At 39.4% G+C, this 23,439-nt stretch overlaps 1 protein-coding gene and 1 non-coding gene across 3 annotated transcripts in view; both read right to left on the bottom strand.

Moving 5' to 3' along the window:
- The window catches only part of GRM8 (glutamate metabotropic receptor 8), a 797,285-nt gene that overhangs the window by 234,445 nt on the left and 539,401 nt on the right, over positions 1–23,439 (bottom strand). The gene's annotated exons all lie outside the window — the stretch shown is intronic.
- Positions 16,562–16,695, bottom strand: LOC114237061 (small nucleolar RNA SNORA43). Its single transcript, XR_003622856.1, has one exon. It is a non-coding gene; the product is annotated as a small nucleolar RNA SNORA43 (small nucleolar RNA).

Raw genomic sequence — 23,439 nt, 5'->3', positions numbered from 1 at the left:
CATACACCATGATCAAGTGGGGTTTATCCCAGGAATGCAAGGATTCTTCAATATATGCAAATCAATCAACGTGATACACCACATTAACAAACTGAAGGAGAAAAACCATATGATCATCTCAATAGATGCAGAAAAAGCTTTTGACAAAATTCAACACCCATTTATGATAAAAGCCCTGCAGAAAGTAGGCATAGAGGGAACTTTCCTCAACATAATAAAGGCCATATATGACAAACCCACAGCCAACATTGTCCTCAATGGTGAAAAACTGAAACCATTTCCACTAAGAGCAGGAACAAGACAAGGTTGCCCACTCTCACCACTATTATTCAACATAGTTTTGGAAGTGTTAGTCACAGCAATCAGAGAAGACAAAGAAATAAAAGGAATCCAAATCGGAAAAGAAGTAAAGCTGTCACTATTTGCAGATGACATGATACTATACATAGAGAATCCTAAAGATGCTACCAGAAAACTCCTAGAGCTAATCAATGAATTTGGTAAAGTAGCAGGGTACAAAATTAATGCACAGAAATCTCTTGCATTTCTATACACTAATGACGAAAAATCTGAAAGTGAAATTAAGAAAACACTCCCGTTTACCATTGCAACAAAAAGAATAAAATATCTAGGAATAAACCTACCTAAGGAGACAAAAGACCTGTATGCAGAAAATTATAAGACACTGATGAAAGAAATTAAAGATGATACAAATAGATGGAGAGATATACCATGTTCCTGGATTGGAAGAATCAACATTGTGAAAATGACTCTACTACCCAAAGCAATCTACAGATTCAATGCAATCCCTATCAAACTACCACTGGCATTTTTCACAGAACTAGAACAAAAAATTTCACAATTTGTATGGAAACACAAAAGACCCCGAATAGCCAAAGCAATCTTGAGAACGAAAAATGGAGCTGGGGGAATCAGGCTCCCTGACTTCAGACTATATTACAAAGCTACAGTAATCAAGACAGTATGGTACTGGCACAAAAACAGAAATATAGATCAATGGAACAGGATAGAAAGCCCAGAGATAAACCCACACACATATGGTCACCTTATCTTTGATAAAGGAGGCAAGCATATACAGTGGAGAAAAGACAGCCTCTTCAATAAGTGGTGCTGGGAAAATTGGACAGATGCATGTAAAAGTATGAAATTAGAACACTCCCTGACACCATGCACAAAAATAAACTCAAAATGGATTAAAGACCTAAGTGTAAGGCCAGACACTATCAAACTCTTAGAGGAAAGCATAGGCAGAACACTCTATGACATACATCACAGCAAGATTCTTTTTGACCCAGCTCCCAGAGAAATGGAAATAAGAACACAAATAAACAAATGGGACCTAATGAAACTTAAAAGCTTTGGCACAGCAAAGGAAACCATAAACAAGACCAAAAGACAACCCTCAGAATGGGAGAAAATATTTGCAAATGAAGCAACTGACAAAGGCTTAATCTTCAAGATTTACAAGCAGCTCATGCAGCTCAATAACAAAAAAACAAACAACCCAATCCAAAAATGGGCGGAAGACCTAAATAGACATTTCTCCAAAGAAGATATACAGATGGCCAACAGACACATGAAAGAATGCTCATCATCATTAATCATTAGAGAAATGCAAATCAAAACTACAATGAGATATCATCTCATACCGATCAGAATGGCCATCATCAAAAAATCTAGAAGCAAGAAATGCTGGAGAGGGTGTGGAGGAAAGGGAACCCTCTTTCACTGTTGTTGGGAATGTAAATTGATACAGCCACTCTGGAGAACAGTATGGAGGTTCCTTAAAAAACTAAAAATAGAACTACCATACGACCCAGCAATCCCACTACTGGGCATATACCCTGAGAAAACCATAATTCGAAAAGAGTCATTACCAAAATGTTCATTGCAGCTCTATTTACAATAGCCAGGACATGGAAGCAACCTAAGTGTCCATCATCGGATGAATGGATAAAGAAGATGTGGCACATATATACAATGGAATATTACTCAGCCATAAAAAGAAATGAAATGGAGGTATTTGTAATGAGGTGGATGGAGTTAGAGTCTGTCATACAGAGTGAAGTAAGTCAGAAAGAGAAAAACAAATACAGTATGCTAACACATATATACGGAATCTAAGGAAAAAAAAAAAAAGGCCATGAAGAACCTAGTGGCAAGACGGGAATAAAGACACAGACCTACTAGAGAATGGACTTCAGAATATGGGGAGGGGTTGGGGTGAGATGTGACAGGGTAAGAGAGTGTGATGGACATATATACACTACCAAATGTAAAATAGGTAGCTAGTGGGATGCAGCCGCATAGCACAGGGAGATCAGCTCAGTGCTTTGTGACCACCTAGAGGGGTGGGATGAGGAGGGTGGGAGGGAGGGAGATGCAAGAGGGAAGAGATATGGGAACATATTGTATATGTATAACTGATTCACTTTGTTATAAAGCAGAAGCTAACACACCATTGTAAGGCAATTATACTTCAATAAAGATGTTTAAAAAAAAAACAAAAAAAAAACACAACCCGAAAAAAGAAAAAAAAAACCCATCAACAATTATTTTGTAAGTGATCTTCCATTAAGAGGTTCTCAGGCATCTGGAAAAGTTTATGCCTCTTCAGTGTGCGTCTGCTGCCTTCTTTTTGACTGATACTCAGGTCCTGGCTATGGTTGCATCTAGTATCTCAATTTCAGGAATAGAAAGAATTTTTCAAAATTGACTCACGGTGGGGGTGGGGAGGCCTCCCATCAAGCACTAGGTCTCCTCCACTGTCTTAAATGCAGAGGATAAAAAATACGATTGTAACTAACAATTTGAAAACTGATTTTAAATTCAGAAGTGTCTGTGTCTGATACTCTGTAAATCATTCTCATTAATGCTTCCCACCCGAGTACGTTTATCTAGTCCCGTTTTTCCTTCAAATTCCTGAGACTTCTGCCTACAAAGCTCTCCATTACATTGGTTGTTTCTTTCTATTTTCCTACTACTTTATTCACTCAACCTCCCTTACTAATTCAATAGAGATTGTGTGCCAGGGTCTATGCTAGAAACTAGAATTGAAAAGATGAGTCAAGCATGATCCCTCCCCTCAAGGGGCTTATAGTCGAATGGAGAACACTCTGCTAGCCCATTTTTAAAAATTAGTTCAATAGCTAATTTTTATACCTCTAAAATTACCACATATAACGTGCATATTAGAGGAAATCTTTCCCTACTATTATTTTTGGATGCATGAACAAATAATTTATCATTAAAACCTAGAATTTCCTCTGATAGAAAATTTTAAATGAGGACACATTAAAATAAAATTAATCAAAGGATTTTAGGGTGAAAAGGGCTCTGCCGAGATCTTTTAGTATAATGTTCTCATCTTGCTAATGGAAACACTGGTGCCTAGAGAGTGAAATAATTTTCTTTGCTCAATAAATATAATGGGAGTATCAACCATATGCCAGGCACTGAGGTAGAAGCTGGAGAGAGTGATGAATGAGATCCACACTAGATTGTATAATTAATATAGAATTATACAAATAACTGAATTATAATTGTAATAATTGCTATAAGCGAGAAGTAGGAGATGCTGAAAGAGTACAAAATAGGGCGATAAAACCCCGTCTATACATCCAGGGGCTATTTCTCCCAGAGGGTCTAATTAAAGATGGAACTTACTGTATAGAAGGCTTGCCTCAGGTCACCTAGCCAGTAAGAGGCACAACTGGAACTGGAACCAAAGTTTTTTATAGCATGAGTGGCACATCCTCTTCTATGCACTGGCAAGTTCCCTACTGGTGGTTATTTATTGCCCATTGACAGTGAGATTGTCAGTAGAAGACTGTCTACTTAGTTTATAAGCTCACCTCTAGTCTTGCCTGGCCAGTCTGCTCATCCTTCAATGAGAGTGCCGACAATATGTACATAACACACATTTCCTTGATCAAGAAACACATTGCCGGGCTTCCCTGGTGGCGCAGTGGTTGAGAGTCTACCTGCCAAGGCAGGGGACATGGGTTCGAGCCCTGGTCTGGGAAGATCCCACATGCAGCAGAGCAACTAGGCCCGTGAGCCACAACTACTGAGCCTGCGCGTCTGGAGCCTGTGCTCCGCAACAAGAGAGGCCGCGATAGCGAGAGGCCCGCGCACCGCGATGAAGAGTGGCCCCCGCTCGCTGCAACTAGAGAAAGCCCTCGCACAGAAACGAAGACCCAACACAGCCAAAAATAAAAAAATAAAAAAAAAAAAAGAAATACATTGCCACATACTGAAGTTTCCAAATAACTAGAACTTGCTTTTTAGCTGTTATGTATCTTTAATACCTATTAGGTCCAGAAAAAAATGATTCTTAATCAAATTTATTTTGTAATAAATCATAATAGAATTGAGGAAATGCAATAAATATACATACATTAAATATTTGTATGTATATTTTTCCAGTTATTTCTTTCTGATAGTGAGGTCTTGCTCTTCTGTGCCTTACAATACAATCTATTTAATAAGTTAATTAAGGAAGGGGTGTTTTAGATTTAGAACTCTTGTCAGTAACCTATTTGCCACTAATATAACCCATTTTATCATTGTCTATCTGCCCTGGTGTACTGCCAACTAACATCATTAGCAGTGTGCTTTGCTTAGGAAGATGCAAGGGGATAAGCAATTCTGTAAATATTTGTTACTTCTAACTTTTTGTTAATATTCAGGTACCGTTCATGGTAATGAGCAACACCCTCAGTGCTTTTCAAAAGAGTACAGACATCTGACACCTGCAATGTTTGTTCCTCTTTATGGTATCAATTTACCCTTAGTAATTCCTACAAACCCTCACACAGACACACACACACACACACACAAACACACAAAAACACACACATGCATGCGTCTGAGTTACAGTACAATATTTTGCCTCTTTCGCTTCTATGGTTGGTTGGGACAAGAAGAAAACTCACTTATCTTTAGAATTCATTGAGAAGTGATTCTGGAACTAATACATAAGTACTTTAGAAATATTTGAAGGAACAGTGAGCAGGTAGAGAAGACAAAAGGTTAGGCAGCCAGTGTTTTGACTTCTTAACCCCTATGTTGATTATGCCTCATCTTCAGCACATCCTTGTGCAGACCAACCAGCCCCTGACAACATGCCCACACCGTTATCTTAGGGTTCCCCATCAGATATTTCATTACTTAACCAAAGTTGATCTCTACTGCTCTGTGGCAGCAGGCTTGTCTTCTCCACCAGCTTTGCCCCCTTCAGACAGCTGTCCATCATCTACGTCCACAGCCCCTGAAAGTTGCTCCCCACTTGCAGTCATCTGCCCATCACGGGAGCTGAGCCCACCAGAGCTGCTCTCCCGATGACTGCACAGCTACAGGTGCACCCCTCACAGTGACATGTTCACGTGAGATTGCAAACGGGACGGAGAGTACTGTGCATACATTTTATCTGAGCACCTATTCCTTATCGAGGAAAAGAAAAGCTTGGCTGGAACTCAAAGATTTGGAGATTTCAGGAGTCTCCTCCTGAACCAATCACTTATGACGGAGCAGGGACCTTGTCTCTTTCCCAAGAACCCAGATTTCCAGGCATCATGCTGACTTGTGTTTTACTTTCAATTGCTAGATACATATTCTTAGAGGCAGATACAGGAAGATCCCTCTCAGATGGTAAGTTCAGGGGCTCATTAGCTTGAATGATGACCTTTCCCCAAATCCATATTTCTAATCAAAAATGGTTTAGTATCCAGGCAGGTATTCCACAAAGACACATTTTTTTAACCTTGGAGATTATTTTTTCCCTTTCTCCTTTATTCCCTGCATTCATTATTTTTAGTCAATTCTCATGGGTAATCCTCCATTTCCCCCCACTTTATGAATATGTTCTACTTGGATTTTATGAGCTATCCCAAACCCAATACAGAGAAATAAATTTGCAACTGCTCTAAGTGAAAAGAGCATCATTCAAAGCCAGGAAGCTTCACAACTAAACTAGATGCACCCTTCCTACTTTCCAAAGCAGTTTTGAATTATGGTATCTTCCTTAGCACTGATCTTACACTATAAATGCTTATTCATATGTTCATTTTCCCTCCTATACTATGTGAGTCCTTAGATCAGGGATAGACATTATTCTGGTATCCCAACCTTACCAAATATGTAACTCATGATAGGCACTCACTAAATGTCTGTCAACTCATGGAATGAATGAAGGGACAAATGAATTAGTGAGTGACTATTAAAGACACCTTCCCTTTACTGAAGACTTAATATGAATCAGGCACAGTGTTTGGACAGTTTTTATAAATGATTCGATTTAATTCTCTCGCTACTGTAAGGCAGGCATTACTATCCCCAATTAGCAGATGAGCAAACAGCCGCCGAGAGAGGTTGAGACTTGGTGAAGCTTATAAATCTTGTAAACGACAGCTTTAAGTTGGGCTCAAGGCTGTCAGTCTTAGTCACTAGGACAGGGGTCAGCAAAGTATGGTCCACACTCCTCTTGCCTGCCACAGTTGGAGTAAAGGACGTTTTGTTGCAACACAGCCTCGCCCATTCATTTACATATTGTCTCTGGCTGCTTCAGGGCTGCAATGAAAAAGCTGAGTAGTTGCAAAGAAAACTGTCTAGCCTGAAAGGCTGGGATATCTGGCCCTTTACTGAAAAAGAGTGTGATCCCTGCCCTAGGATATACTGAAGGATCAGACCACAGTGGTGAGAAGAATGGTGAAAAGAAAAGCAGGGACTCCTGCCCAGGGGAGAGATTGGATTTCCATGTTTGCTTAATTCACAGTTTTATCCGACTCTCCACTCCAACACAACTGGGTTACTGTGGGATTGAAAAACACCCAGGCAAGGTCCTAATTTAAATTCAACCAGCCTTAGGTCAACGTTGGTCTGGTCTGTGCTGCCGCCTTATCTCCTGTTGGACCCTGTTTGGTGCTGTGGTTAACTCATCCCCAGTGAAGTCTCTGTTTGAGATGAGAGCGGCTGGAGCGCTGAAGCTTCTGTTAAACAATTAATTAGACTTTCAAAGGGCAGAGATAAGGTAATCACAATCTTCAGCTCTCAACATAAAGTGTGAAAATATTTCAGAACTTAGTAAGCCTTTCTCTTCTCTTCTTTAAGGTGTCTTTTTCTCCCTTTTCTATTGATACTTCTCTCCCTCCACTCATATCTCTACTTAATTGTTCATCTGTAGAACTTATCAAATGTCAAGTATGTGTTGTATTTACTTTTAAAAAGTCAATGTTCCTTTCTTAATTAAGCCAAGCATTTAAATATGTTACATATGATAGATGTTACACAAACAAGGTATTTTGGCCCAGGCAAGGGCCTAGACATTAGTCGTTTTTGTTGGAAAGACTTATGGTCTTTAGGTGATTGGGCGGGTCCTTCTCTTCCATTGCTCTTTTTATTATGAATTATGAGTTAATAGTAGATTAAAGTCCCCCTAGAAGAAAATAAATTTGGACTGCATTCCCTTTTCTGTGAGATAGTTATTAAAACATTTCTGAGGTTGTTAGATAATCCACACTAAGGCCAGGAGTCAGGAAATTGTGACCTTCGTGAAAGAAGGAACGTGTTGAATTCTTTTGCTACTGTGTTCTGCATTGCCTAGCACAGTGCCTGGCACGTAAATATATGTGGATGAAGGAAAGGTGAGCAGAAGGGAAGGCAGGAGAAGGGATGGGAGTGGGGCAATGATGGAGGGAAAGAAGATAAAGAGAAGATCAGAGAGAAAAAAAAAAGGGAGTCCTTTTGAGCACACCCACCATAATGGAGTGGATGATCTAGGCTGAGATTATGGACTTAGCACCTGATTCTTGGAGGGAGAGTGGATGTAGTGTCAGCAGACTGTGGCCGATGCTGGAGTCCCTCCTGGCACACGGGCTCAGCTTGGGGAAATGGCCTGTTTTGTGTATTACCACTCTTGGCTCCCAGTGATTTTTGCTATGACTTGTTTCTTTCTGACATGACGCTATGGAAGAGAATATCCTTCTCCTCCTCACTTTGATAGATGAGGTTTAGGGAGAGGGGCAGAGCTCTGCACCTGGGTCAGAGGCGTCCTCAAGCAACACACTGAAGTTATCAGGAGAAGGTGGCTTGGTGGTCCCCCTGTCTGTAGGCCTGTCAGAGTTTAACTGCACCACAACTCCATCCAGGGCATCAAAAACCACTAAGTGTCCTGTGCGGGGGCAGCGTCTGAAGAGTCTGACCCGGAGAGGTTCTGCTGCTTTCCAGAATATGGACACAGATCCATGACAAGAGGGATGGATTCATGGTAAAATGTGACCAATATTGCAGATTCTCAGGATTATGTGGATAAGGAATGTCTGGGAAAGCCTGTTTGGTTTTTTCTTTCTACTCATTTGAGAATTGGGAGCCCATGCACCTTGTGTTCTGTGTATTCTTGTTAGCCTGACTGTGTTAGTCACAGGTTGTTGAAGTCTAAAAGCTCAGCACTTTCCTGTCACCCTTGACTGCCTTTCTCTACTGTGAGCTCAGTGGAAAACAATACATGACATCTGGACTAATGTGGTACTAATTCCTTCAGCCCAAAAGTATGTGATAAACAAGCCAGAAATCATTGGCTTGCCTCGTCTCCATCAGGGTGCCTATCACCCTACAATTCCAGTAGCTCACTTTTACCTGTTTTCATCTTTATATATCTATATATAGAGAGATTTTCACTATAAAATATAATACACATACAGAAAACTGAACAAAGCCTAATCATAGACTTCAATGAATTATTACTGTGTAATCACCACATGGGTCAGGAGATAGAGCACTGTTGGCAGTGTCAGACAACTGCTCCCCACCCCGTGTACCATCAATGACCCTTCTGTACCTTCTCCCAATCACGAATCTATCCTCTTGTCTAAAGGTAACCACTTTGACAATATTTTCCTTGATTTACTTCTTATCATTTCCACCTAAATGTGCATGATGTGCATTTTTAAACCCGTTAGTTTAGTTTTGCCTGGTTTTTTTTGAACTTTATGTAAATAAAATCAAACATTTTTATTTCCCTATTTGAACTTTATATAATGGAATCAGTTTGTCTACCTGGCTACTTTTGATTTTGCTTATGAGAATTACCGTCACTGTTATGGTTATGTGTAATTCATTTGTTTTCATTGCTGAATAGTATTTCACTATATAGAGACACTATCATTTGTGTATTTATGCTAGCATTGATGAACATTTGGGTTATTTCTGGTTTGGCTATTATGCACATTATGGTTATAAACATTGTTTTATATATGTCCTGCTACAAATGGATGTGTATTTCCATTGAGTATATAACTAAGAATGGAACTGGTAGATTGGCCAGTATGAATGTCTTCAAACACAACAGAAAATGCCTATTTGGTTTACAGAGTGGTTGAGCCAGTTACACTCCTGCCAGCAGTATATGATACTCCTTATAGCTTTACATCCTTACCAATACTTGATAGTCTCAGTTTGTTCAAATTTAGCCATTCTCAAAAGGTAGATAAGGTAGTAAGGTAGATACCACTACCTTATTGTGGTTTTAGCTTGAATTTCCTAGATTATTAATGGAATTTAAAATCATTTTAACTTTTTTTATTTGTGAAGTATATATTCAAATTACGTGGTTGTTTTGAGTTTTTTTTCCTATTGGGTTGTCTGCCTTTTTCTCATTGCTTTGTAGGACTTTTTTTCTTAATAGGTATTCCAGAATATATACAAGCACTTTGATTGTTATGTATATTGTAAATGTCCCGTCCCATTCTGTAGCTTGCCTTTTAACTCTCTGCACTAAATCCAATAGGAGACATATATTAAAGTCTTTGTGGCAGGTTCTCTGATAGACATATATTCAGAGTACGGTTAGAGTACAAAGGAAGAATTGCCAATTAAACCTATGAGGAGTGGGAACTCTAAAAATGTCATATGAAGGTAAATCTTGAAAATATACATTCATATTTTCCAGAAAATTAAAGGGGCTCTCATGAGTAGAAGGAAGTGAGAACAAAGCAAAAGAGAACACAATCTAAGGGTCACAGATGATACTGATACTTTGGGAGTATATGGGATTGTGAAGAAAGAATGAGTAATAGAAAAGCAAAGGATCAAATCTTGGTAGCCATATTTAGAGGAGCTATCCAAAAAAAAAAAAAAAGGGACAATGAGACAAGAAAGTTGAAGAGTGGCCCCTGAAGCAGGAAGAAAATCAAATCAAGAGAGTGTCATTAATAATCTCAAAGGCAGAACCATACCAAATGAGATATTAAATTTTCTGTGTCAACTTGAACAGCCTATGGGATGGGGTCTAGCTGTTTGATCAAACACTGGTCTAGATGTTGTTGTGAGGTAATTTTTAGTTGTGATTAATGTATAAATCAGTAGACTTTGAGTAAAGCAGATTATGCTTCATGATGTGGGCAGGTCTTATCCAATCAGTAAAAAGCCTTAGGAGGAAACACTGAGATTCCCCAGAGAAGAAAGGAATTCTGTCTCCAGTCTGGCTTTGGACTCCAGACTATAACTTCAACCCTTTTCAGCCTGCCAGGTCTCTGCTCACTGGCCTGCCCTACAGATTTTGGACCTACCAGCCCTTGAAATCATGTGAGCCAATTCCTTAAAATAAACCTCTCTCTACATATACTACTGGTACTGTTTCCCTGGAGAACCATAAAAAACACACCAGATAATACAGAGGTCCTAACTATACCCATGCCAATGTGTAACTGAACAGGGTTGGAAGGAAAATTTATTAGGATTAAGAAAATCGTCGCAATATGATGCTTAGATTAATTTCAAAACTAATGAGATAATGGGAGAAGTTATATGTTTAGCAATTGAAGTTATCAAGAAAAATAAATATTTAAAATGGGAATAAATGATGCCAACAAGAATTGGGGGAGAGTGGCATTAATATATAAGGACTGCATGGACTTTTAAAGAAGAGTAATTTTCTAGTGATGGTGGTAGAATGGGAGTCTCAAGGCAAACAAATACTATGATTCCTCTCTTGCCCTATAAATGCAAGAGAGAGCAGTACTCTTGGATGAAGAAACTTTCCCAAGAAAGGTCTATTCATCATCTATTCAGTGATCAATAGAACCCTAGGTATCATTGAGAAAAGGTAAAAGGAGTCTCTAAGATTTAGAGGGATATTTTCACTTAAAATAAATATTCCCTGTGGTTTTAAAAAAAGATTTAAGGGCAGATGTGTGGTTGTCCTGTGGTGGAGTAGAGCTGAGCTGGATGGCAATGAAAGTGAGTTTCGGAAGTTGTGGATAAAGAAGAAGAAAATAGAAGATTGATAAGTATTATAGGCAATGGATAGCATATCAGCTTTGGAGTCACAGAGATCTGGGTTTAAATTCTGCATTCGTCTAATACACACACACTTACAACCTGTGTGACTGGGGTATGAAGCAGAATTTTCAAAAAGTAACCCTAAATGCTCTTTCAATCACCTGAACAATAAAATAGCTAGAGCTGGAGCCCTCACTTTTCCCAAGGGATAGGGCCACAGTGTTCTCAGAAGAGGGGCTACAACTTCACCCTGGGTTCCAGGGTGTCCAGATTTGGAGCAGCTGGTTTTCTCGCATTGCTGACAACTAAATGCAGATTGCCTGTCATCCAAAACAATATATTTGCACTATCTTGACAAGCGGCTCATACCCTGGTCTCAAAAGAAGAGAGAGCAGTTAGGGCAATGTTCTTCCACTAGAACATAAGCCCACTCTGTATCCAGCACGGGGCTGCTCCTTATCCACCACTCTGTGGGATGTTGAGTCTTCAGGAGCATGTTCTTCTCTTACTGACATCGGCTTGTAAGATTCTCCAATAAAGCCTATTCCTTGACCATGTGATTCTATAGAATCCTCCTTGAGCCCTGCTGCACAATAGTGACCTGAGACAGGTAACAACCATCCTTAGTTTTGATATCCTTACCTGTAAAATAGGAACTATGCCAACTACAGTAATTAGTTATTGTGATGACAGAACAAGATACTGTGTTTAAGATACTTAGCACAGGGTCTATTTTAGATGACTAACAGAAGAAAATTTACTTATGGGTAAAAAAAAACCAAAGAGCTTCAGTTTCCCAACTGAATGATAAGTCATGGTTCTGGCCTCAACAAAATCACTCTCAAGATAATGAAATAGAGAATGACAATAGAGTGTGTGTGGGGTGTGATTGGGGGTAGTGTGGCTGGAAAGGACATTTACAAAAAGGGAGGGACTGGCCAGAAGTAGATCTACCTCTGCAAATTCATCCCACTAACAATTGTAGATTGTATTTTCACTTGTAATAATAACGCAATACTTCTTTGTGTTTGTATATATACATACAATTTATGTATATACCAAATATATGAGAAGTCTCTGAATTATCAGGCGTAAGACTCTTGCTATATGACTGAACTCTGAGAGGATATATGTATCTATCGCCATTGTTGGGCTGATTGAATATCATTTGGGGGGGGGTCTGTTTTCCTCTGTTTAAGATGACATGGACAGAGAACTGTGAGGTGGGAGGTTCTCTATAAAGCAGGTTATTATAAAGAAGCTGGCCAGAGGAAACTATAAAAGATAAGCTCTAATTGTGTAAACAAAGCAGTCAAAGCAAAGACAAATTCTTGTGTTGGAGATGCTTCTGAATTTATTGCTACTACTACTAGCGCTGGCCAGAAGGACCAAAACTTCAGTTATGGACAATACTGGAGAAATGAAATCCCACTTGGGCCCACTGAAATGCAGCCTGTGTACCTGTAGAGATGAGACTGGGAAGGGAGAAGGTGAGCATGAGAGCAGGAGAGTAAGAGTGGAGCTGATCAATTTCATCATGCGTCCTTGTTCAAGAACAGAGCCAGCTGGATAGGAAGGGGCACCAATCCCCACAGGACTCTGCAGACAACTCAAGGAATTCTACTCAATCAGAATTTAATCCTGTAGACTACTCAGACCCTTGGGCCTTTTAAATGCAAATGGAACCAAGAATGATGGAAATCTTACTATAAATGAACTAATATTTGGATCTCAGGGTAAAGGAATGTAGGAAGCTTTTTCTCCATGGCAGTTGTGGGGTAGGATGGAGAGAAGACAAGAGCCCTGGTACTCTGAGGGAGGGAGAAACAGGCTGGGAGGAGATGGGGCCAGAAGTGAAAGGCGGGGATGGAAAAGACCATGTTGCCTAATCACAAGAGGGAGTCAGGCTTACCCTGGGAGGAGGGCCTTGACAGAGGAGTGGGAGGCCTAACTAACACTCTCTGTATCTTTAAAGTCAGAAGACACCCCTGAGAACCAGCATTTAAATTTTCACACTGCAATCTTTGAAGTTTTGCTATAATTGTGTCAAACTCTATAGTAATGACAGATACACAGACTTGCTGTAGAGTAAGAGGTAAACAGAATGGTGAGGAAATGCCTCATCGTTGAGTCCCAAAGGCCTCTAGTTGTCACCCACCAAGGATAGTGACTGCTAAGGCCACTCTCTATGTCCTTGCTGGCAACATTGGGTGACCTGTGTTAAAAGTGTTGGGAAGGGAGCTGTCTGTCTTCAGGACACAGTATAACTCTCCACTTGGAAGGTGTGTTCAATATGCCATCCTGGGAAGGGTGAACTCTTCCAGCAGCACATAATGGGAAAATACTGTGGCCCTGAGCAATAAATTGAGAATATTTCAGAATCTCAAAAACTACATCCATTTCTTCTCCTAACTGCAGAATATAGGAGTTTACACTGTCCTAACAACAACAACAACAACAAAAGCTGCAATTTTTCTCTTCCCTACCATGGAAGAGTTCCTTACTAACTCTGAATTAAGGTTATTTTAACTGCATTATTCTTTCAGGAGTTGATTCCTAACGAATGTCAAATCCCACAAAAGTAAAATAATCGCCTTCCAAATATCAACCTTGTAAAACAGATGCAAGATCAGAAAATTAGTAGGTCATACTTTATGGGCAAATTCTTTTCGTAGCCTAATGATTGGTTTACTTAACTACCCCTCATGAAATCATCACAAAGAATGGTGTTCCCCTCCCCTTGCTCCACTACCCAAGCCCTCAACAGGGAAGAGTTGGCTGGAGAAGTTAAATAACTTACTAATTGCCTTAAACTTCACTAATGTTAATTAGATATGGTATCTCCCCTAAAGATCACAGTAGTCACTGACTGGAATAACAAGTGACAAGACAGGAAACCAAATTGTCAACATGGGTACAAAGAATATGCTAATTTATTGAAGGTTGGTAAATAATAGGAAGTGTTATATTAACATTATTCCCTTGTGATCCATTTTCAACCAAATCCTTTTATTAGCAATGTTTATTTTCCTGATTTTGAAAATAATAAATGCCCCTTTTGGAAAATCAAGGAGATAGAGAAAAATACCAGAAAACAATAGTAAATTAATAATAAAGCTACCAACCATACACACTCATTTTAACAGACCAGCATTCTTCTTTCAGTCTTTTGGTATATGTAAGTCCTATCCATCACCCCATGTATAGGATTTGCATTTTATACTTAAAAGGATGTTCTCTTTTCCTTAAACTACTGTAATATTAATGCCTATATTATATTCCATTTTACTGCCATTTGTGTATTTTTTCTAACAGTAAAAGCCTTAACAAAAATCTTCACTCACGGGCTTCCCTGGTGGCGCAGTGGTTGGGACTCTGCCTGCTAATGCAGGGGACGCGGGTTCGAGCCCTGGTCTGGGAGGATCCCACATGCCGCGGAGCGACTGGGCCCGTGAGCCACAACTACTGAGCCTGCGCGTCTGGAGCCTGTGCTCCACAACAAGAGAGGCCGCGATAGTGAGAGGCCCGCGCACCGCGATGAAGAGTGGCCCCCGCTTGCTGCAACTAGAGGAAGCCCTGGCACAGAAACGAAGACACAACACAGGCAAATAAATAAATAAATAATAACTAAAAAAAAAAAAATCTTCACGCACAAATACTTTTTACTTCAGATTGTTAGCGTAAAACTCTTGGAAGAGGTATTTCTGAACCAAAGTGTAAGAAGAGAATAACTGGCAAGTTATTTTCCAGGAAGTTTTCTTTACTTTATAACCTATTTAATCCTTTGCCAGCCATATAAAAGAGCACTCTCGTCTCTTTGCCCTCTCATCAACCCAAAATATTTCTCCTGTGTATATTTTCTAATTCAATAGGTGAAAAATGATGTCTCAAATTATGTTTCATCGATCACTTCTAAAGCTTAATCGTTTTCATAAACAGTCAAGTGCAGTTTCTTGTGTGAATTGTTTGAATATGTTCTTTGTTGATTGATATTTTAGGATTTTGAGGGAGGTTGTTAGAAATCTGTATAAGCATTATAAATATTCAATATATTAATGCTTTCTTTTATATTTGAAGCAAATATTTCTCCCCGCTATTTCTCCTTAACTTTGTTCATAGTGTTTAAGCTTTTTATTTAGTTAAATCTATTATTTTCCTATGTGATTTTTTTCCCTCAGTTCCTTTAAGTTTAGAAAAATTCCTCCTCTTCTACAGATTAGATATGCATTATCTACGTTTTTTAAATAATTGATTTATGGTTGGCTACTACACATAAGACCCTGATCTGATCTCACTGTGATTATATTGGTGTATGGCTTGAGGTAAAAGTTAAACTTGTCTTTTTCAAATAGGAAAACGCATTATTTTTTTCCAGAAATTCAATTCTACTATATTCCAGGATCCACTTCTTCATAGGCCAGTCTAATCTTATCTTAAAGGTTGTCTACGGATTTTAAAAAAAATTGTACTTGCTTTTTAATTGTTATTGTTAAAATTAAATGAAACTGAAACTTGTTAATAAAATCAGCTAACAAAATTTTCCACTACTGACCAGATATTATAAAAAACATTGAACCTATCATGTTTAATGGTGCATAGATTTCCCCAAGCTGGATAGCTGTGAAATAGAGTGTAACCAATGATTTGCGTGTAACTGTGATTAAACTTTCTAATGTTGGAAGACACTTTTAATGGAAGCTATTATCTATATTTATAGCAGTTTCATTTTTTACTTTAGCTGTTTCTTACTCATTTTTTTCTTTTTCTGCAATTGATTTGCAAAGTATTCCATTAATTGCCTCATAACTGTCATATCTATGGAAAATTCTTAGCATGCCTTAAAGTGATCAAGAAAGCTCTTGAGTGTTGAAATATACTATTTTATTTTTAGATCTTTGTGTCTCATCTGGATTCTGCTTAGGCAAACCTAGTTAGATTTAATGATTCTGTCACACATTTGCTATTAAATTGTATTAATCTGGGTCAATCAGACCCTTGAGATATGTTTGCCCCTCTAGGTTCCTTGCCCGGACTATATGTCCATGCAATTTCTGTCCAGCTCCAAAGCCAGAGGCATTTAAGCTGGCCAACAATGGTCTCTTGCTTTGATAAAGTCTTGTATCTGGAGGTCTAAGCTTAAGAATGAGAAACAGAATTTGTATGGTCCTGTCTGATGCTGAACTCTAGCTTCTGCCTGCACCCCTGGTCTTGCCTCATGGATCTCCTATGTAAAGTCATGATTTTTGTTTGTTTGTTTGTTTTGCAATGTCCTGCTACAAACCAATCTTAGTGCCCACTGTTCTGAGCACTCAGTGTAGAAATAGCCGTTCCCTCTCTGCCCCAATGTCACAGGTGCAGCAGGGCAGCTGCACCCATGGTGCCGGCAGGTCCAGCATCTGCAGGGCAGTGTCCCCTCCCTCCCACCCAGAAAAAGTCATGATTTTTAAGGATCTCTGTTCCTACTAGGATTATCCAGATAGGGTAACTTTTCCAGGAGCGTGTAGGGTAGGGTAGGAAGTGGAGGGATTGAGGTGTCTATATTCAAGAAAAACAAATTCTAGGCCAATACAACACATCATGAACTACCCCAATACAAGGTTAGTAATATATGAAAATATTTTTAAAGGAAATGTTGTTTATGTTATAAATAAAATAAGAAAAGAAAAATGACCTCCAGAGTGATATCTTCTATAATTTGGGCAATACCCACTTTGTGCCAAGAACTATATCATGCACTAGAGACAAACGGTTAAAAGATACAGTCCCTGCCCCCAAGGAGCTCACGGCATGGTGAGCACACTGTCTAGGAAGTAGTATAAAAGCTATGAGAGGGGCTTCCCTGGTGGCGCAGTGGTTGAGAATCTGCCTGCCAATGCAGGGGACACGGGTTCGATCCCTGGTCTGGGAGGATCGCACATGCCGCAGAGCAACTAGGCCCGTGAGCCACAACTACTGAGCCTGCGCGTCTGGAGCCTGTGCTCCGCAACAAGAGAGGTCGCGATAGTGAGAGGCCCGCGCACCGCGATGAAGAGTGGCCCCCGCTTGCCACAAATGGAGAAAGCCCTCGCACAGAAACAAAGACCCAACACAGCCATAAATAAATAAATAAATAAATGAATAAAAAAAAAAAAGCTATGAGAGGCAAACACTAAATGATAGGGAGTAGATGGAATGGATGCCTAGCTCAGACTGTAAACAGCTGGAAGACTTCCTGGAGAAGGTGACCTACGAACTGAATTTTAAAGGAAGAAAATTTCAGGCAGATGGAATAGCACAGTAGAAGGCTCAAAGCTGTGAGGAAATAGCCCACTTATGGCCCTGCAAGTACTCCAGCAAAGGTCTTAATTGGTTAGTGGCAGAAGATGGAAATGAAGGGTTCAATAGAGCCAAATGATTAAGGTTCTTATATGTCTTGCTAAGGATTCTGGATTCTATCCTAGGCTGTGGAGAGGTACTGAAGGATTTTAAGTAGTCAAGGGGAATGATCAGATTTGCATTTTAGAACGATTTCTCTGGCTGCAGCCATGTAACTGGGGAAGGATGGGGGGACATACCGATACAAAACGAATAGAGGACGATTATAGCAATTCAGGAAAGAAATTATGAGGGTCTTATCTTACTCTGAAGAAAGATATTAAAGCGTTAAGGAGGCAAAATATGATTGTTGATTACATGGTTAAGGAGATGGGGATAAGGGAAAGAGTGAAGGCAGGTCCAGGATGCCCTAGATTTCTGGCTTTGGCAACCAGGTAAAACGTGATGACATTCACAGAAACGGAGAGCAACAGTGTGAGAGGAGACCTGACTCAAGGTAGATACAACTATCCTGAGTTACCGACCAAATGTCCTAGTGGAAACACAGGGCCGCGACTAGGGTGAGGTGAGTGAGGCACTCAATTGGATGCAAATATTAAGGGGCAAAAAAACTCAGTAATCAGAATAAATACTACATTAATGAAAAAAAATTTAAACCCAAATTAAGGCAGAAATTCATGAACAAAATATCAAAATATTAAATAAAGGCAGCATCAGTACCAGTGGCATGCCACCACATGCAGCCACCTTGGAGGAAAAGAAAAATCAGGAATACCTATCCTGGTACAGGATGCAGTGGCCACACCCGGAAGCCCTGGCTCCTTAAAGGAAGCTGTGATTGAGAGAGATCGGATAGTCCTCAGCTGGGCAGGAGGTTTACAGAAGGTGTGTTTTGTGGGTTTCCCCACAGCTTTATTGAGGTATAATTAAAAAATAAAATCGTAAGATATTTAAAGTGCACATTGTAATAATTTGACATATGTATACATTGAAAATAATTCCTCCCACCTAGTTGTTTAACACAAGGGAGGTGTTCTTATTTCTTTTTACTCTTCTTTTATGAGAGAAGAAACTTGAACATATCTGCTTTCTGATGTTAAAAGGGCTGGCGATGGAGGGAGGGCTTTGGAAGCAGGAAGGCAGAGAAGCACAGGGAAAGATGGGGCTGGAGGGAAGGAGAGGAAGATGGGGACTGATGTAGATAAGTTAGTAAAGGTCTTCAGAACTAAGGGAGTTTCCACTTAGGAACTGACAGTGGAGGAAAGAGCTTTTATTGTCTGGATAACACATCAGCATATCATCCCTCTGCAGATCATTCTTTTTATCTTTTGTAATGTTTATAACATTTCCTCACATCTTTCTGCATTTTTTCCCATCCCCAAATTTAGAGGAATTAGTATGCCATACTTATCTCCCATAATCCCCCTCTCTTTTGAGCATCAATCAGCAGTTACTAATGTGAAGCTTCAACAACGGAAGAACAAAGAAGCATTAAAAACTGTTTGATGAAAATAACAGAAGCAGTGCTTAAGTGCTGCTCACATCGTTTCAAAAATGCTCTTACCCAACCTTCAGGTGAAAATTATACTCAAGGCTGCAATGGCTGGATCCCCAAGTTCACCACAGTCTGCACCTTAGAGCAATTTTTCCATAAAACAGTTCTTTTATTTTAGTAATAAAATATCTACTAAAAAGGTGAAAAACCATGCAAGCAAATGCAGTAAATGTCTGTTATTCGGAGAAGCAAGTTATTCCTTTGTGCACTACCATTGTTTGAGCTAAGTTCCAGAGGTTGATACTAATGGAATGGATTGCAGAACTACTTCTCAAACATGCTAAGTATCCAGGCTGTCAAATTAAAGGAGTCTCCAAGGCTGGTGCTTCTCTGGTCATCTTTAATTAGGCAATACTCTGGTGGAACCCTCACAATTAATCTTAAGAGTTGTTTTTCTCCTACGGTAAATGGAAGGGGAATTTTTAAAGTATATGTAGTGGCTTGCTCTTTGTTGTAATTTTATTTAAAGGAGTTTCTTACAAAGATTGAGATATAATAAATTGCTCTATTTTCCCCCGTTGAAGGAAAACTAAACAAATAAACATAAATTTGCAGGAAAATTAACAAAAGGGATGTTTATCTTTTATATTATTTTATCGGTAATTAACTTATATTAATATTATTTTTCAGTTGCATCCATGTCACAAAACACTCCAGGCATATCAGGGTATGTGCTACTCACTAAACCTAAGTATATGTTTAGTAATGCTTTTCCACCTCTGGGATCTATTTGGGAAGGAAAAGTGTCATGTTATTTTTCTATACCTGGAATGATCCAGACTTATCTGCCTGTTAACACTTTATCCATCTGATGCTTCCTACAACATCCAGCCTTACCTGATAAGCTATCTTTTCTTTAATTTATCAAACAGTTATTGACTATCATAAATCACTGGACAAAACAATGAAGAAATGAATTAATTGATCAATGGGGTCAGATTCTATGGGCTACATATCTTTGTGACCCCAGTGGAGCCTACCATAGTGCCTGGAACATCAGCAAGTCAAATGAATATTTACCAAATTATTAATTACGTGTGTATTGCACAGATTGGAATACATTTATATTTACTTCAAGGAATTCTCCCTAAATTATAATCATAGCTTCTGAGGAGAAAAGCATATATTTCCAGCAACCTGATCCTTAAAATCTTCAGAAGCACTTTTTCTGTAAAGGGAAATAAACTTTCTTTTAAATGTGGTGGGAGAAGCTGGTGGATGATTTCTGAAGGTCTGGCTGCTGCCCTCAAGGCTTAGCAATCACCTGAACCTGAGGGACTTTTATCTAACCTTATCCCTGCACCTGACTGCCAAGCAGAGCTAATCATTTAAGTTCCAGTGAATTAATGGGTTCATCTGTAAAAACACGATTGCCATCAAAGGACTTCAGAGGAAAAGACTAATGATACAATGACCGAAATGATAGTAGATTTAAAGATTCAACAATGCTATCAAAATTCAGGGCAAAGCCATCTTCCATACTGTCCCTCAAGTGTAACTGTGCTGCTTTTATGAGGATCGAATTCAATAAAAATAAGCTTATAAGAGCTCTGTCGTGCTGTTTTGTATCTGCTGGATTGATGCCAAATGTCAATCCCCTTGCTTTCCAAATTTTAAAATGGAAAGCAATTGGAAAATTCATGATATTTTCATTAGATGCCCAAGGACTCTGGACTTCAATGGACAAAACACACCCCCTATGACTTTGTAAAGACGGCTAACTAGAAAAGCAATTCATACATTTCTTTTTAATCACCTTTTTCCTCTCTATTTCCTTTCATTTTTCTACTACATTTTGAATTTGACTTTTATGTTTCTGCATCTGAAGCAGTCGGAAGGTTTTTGCAGACTCCAGGGTGCCATTTTCAGTGTCTGATGAGGTTCTCCCTTCGATGTGTGTCAAAAAATCATTTCCAGGCTCCAGATAAAGAGCCAGGGTGCCCCAGAAGTGCCCTAAGCCCTCTGGGGGCTTGCTTGCCTGAGCTGGTTGTATCCTTCTAGCTGCAATGCATATGTTTCAGGGCAATGATAAATATTGGCTCAAAGGAGAGTGATGGAAAGTATTCCTCAGAGAAATAAGATCTGTGTCTATTGAAAAACTGATTTTTTTTCCAGGCACTGTGACATCTGTTCAGGGTAACTAAGCATCGCTGCATAAGGGGATAGAGGACATTAACTGAACTGGTGTTGGGTCCACAATGAAATAGAAGAACATCAGAACCAATGCACACACTGTTCAGATAGTTCATAGGGTCCTTTTAATCACCCACTTGACTTTACACATCGATTTAATATGTGGGAGGTTGGTATAGAGCAGACAGAACAACTGTAATTGCACAATATTGGGACCACTAATGAACATAAAAAGCCGTTTCATGTGCAGTGTTTGAAAGAAATCATGTTGGACTTAAAGGAAATCAGGAATCCAAGAATTCAATTCAAAGAAAATAAAGCTGAAGACTGTATCAGAATCAAATACCTCATACCTCTACATTCTAGCAATTAATGATTGATTTTTAAGAAAACCTATTTCTGCAAGAATGCCAAGTAATCTTTTTTAGATCTCACTTTTAAATATTTCTTACCATGTTCTCATTCGTTAGCTCAATTGATTCTCTTAAGAATCCTATAATTAAAAAGTTATCATAATCTACATTTTAGAGTTTAAAAAGTTGACAGAAATAAATTACATAATTTGATAAGGGTGGTAAAGGGGCCTCTAGAACTCCAGGCTCAGTTGAGTGCACCCAGCCCAAGGCCATTCTCACAACATTTGATGAAATAAAAATCTCTATTATTTATTTTTAAGTTATGTTCAGCTACCTAAGCTCTCAGATGCCTAAAAATCAGTGCAACAAAATTTAATTTTTTGATAGTCATAAAACAGTGGAGAAAATAATGTTGTCTTCTTCTCCAGAGACTTTAAGTGTTTATGTTCCTAAGTCAAAATTCCATCCTGACCTAAGAACAGTAAATTTGTTTCTATGCTATATTTCCCACATTGTCCCATTACTTGCTTCCTCCCCCTCTCCATCCCTTCCTCCCTCCCTCCCTTCCTTCTTTTAATAAACATGTATATATAACTAGTAATTACCAAGCACTTGCAATGCACTGGGCAGTGCGCTAGGCTCTCCATGGCAAACATTTTAAACTACAATAAGAGAAGCAGGAAGCAATGAAATGAGTCAGCTATTATGGGAATCAGTTTAGTCACAGTTGCTCCCAGCTGCAGCCTCAGAGTGTTGGGTTGGGCTGCCCTGAATTGCAACCACATGCAATGCAGAGCCGTAGGAGCACAGTGGACCTGTCAGTTTACACTGCAGGCCCATTTATAGCTCTTATCCTAGTTAATACCATTGCTTATACATGTAAAAGGTACTTGTGAATTCTCATACAAAATATGGAAAGGACCTCAAGATACTTCTAGTCTCCTGGTTCTCAAATCTAACCATGTACCAGAGGCACTGGTGGTTTTTATAAGGAACAGATTCTTGAGCTTCACCAAGGACTTCATTATTTCCAGGAAGGAATTAAAAAAATAAATCTGTGTTTCTAGTAAACTCTCCCAGTGACTTCTGAGTAGCCTGTTTAAAACGGTATTGGAAAACCTTAGACTATAGTCTTCCTTTTGATTTTTATTATTACAAGATCTAGAATTGAGTTCAAATGGTCAGGTTTTGTGAGAAATGCTTCTGTTTAGTCTTGGAAATACCACCAGCGGTAGAAAATGGCTTATAGTCCACTTAATCCCAGCCATTGGAGATGACAGAAGCAAACAGAGTAACCAAGTAGGCTAGGGTAGGGAATCTGGACCCCTTTGCGACAACCTAAGAAGTGAGTCTGCCAGACGATAGTGATCATTTTAAGTGGGCTGCCTGCATCCCCTGGTGTGTTTTGGACAAGCCCATCTCCCATGCCCTGCTTGTGGCATGGTGACAGCGGTACAACCTGAAGCCAGAAGTTGGGACAGTGGTTTCCTGATTCCCCCACTTCCTGATGAGGCAGTGCTGGTGGACCAGTTCTGGGGTGGTGTTCTTGGGTTCACTCCTGAAGTTCCAATCTGGAGCTCTTCCCAAGCCTTCCCAAAAAAACTGTAAGCACTAATCTATCGTGTGAGATTCCTTCCTGCTAAAAATGGAGTGGTTTCTCTTGTCTGTTGAAGAATAGCAAGTGATAAGGACATGAAGGATGAAAAGGAGGCAGGTGACAAACCAGGAAAAGAGAATTCTAGGCAGAGAGAACAGCAGGTGCAAAGAGTAGTGAGGCTGGGA

This window comes from Balaenoptera acutorostrata, chromosome 7, assembly GCF_949987535.1.
Source record: "Balaenoptera acutorostrata chromosome 7, mBalAcu1.1, whole genome shotgun sequence".
NCBI lineage: Eukaryota > Metazoa > Chordata > Mammalia > Artiodactyla > Balaenopteridae > Balaenoptera > Balaenoptera acutorostrata.
The sequence above is the reverse complement of the archived record's forward strand: the minus strand, read 5'-3'. Positions and strand labels throughout refer to the sequence as shown.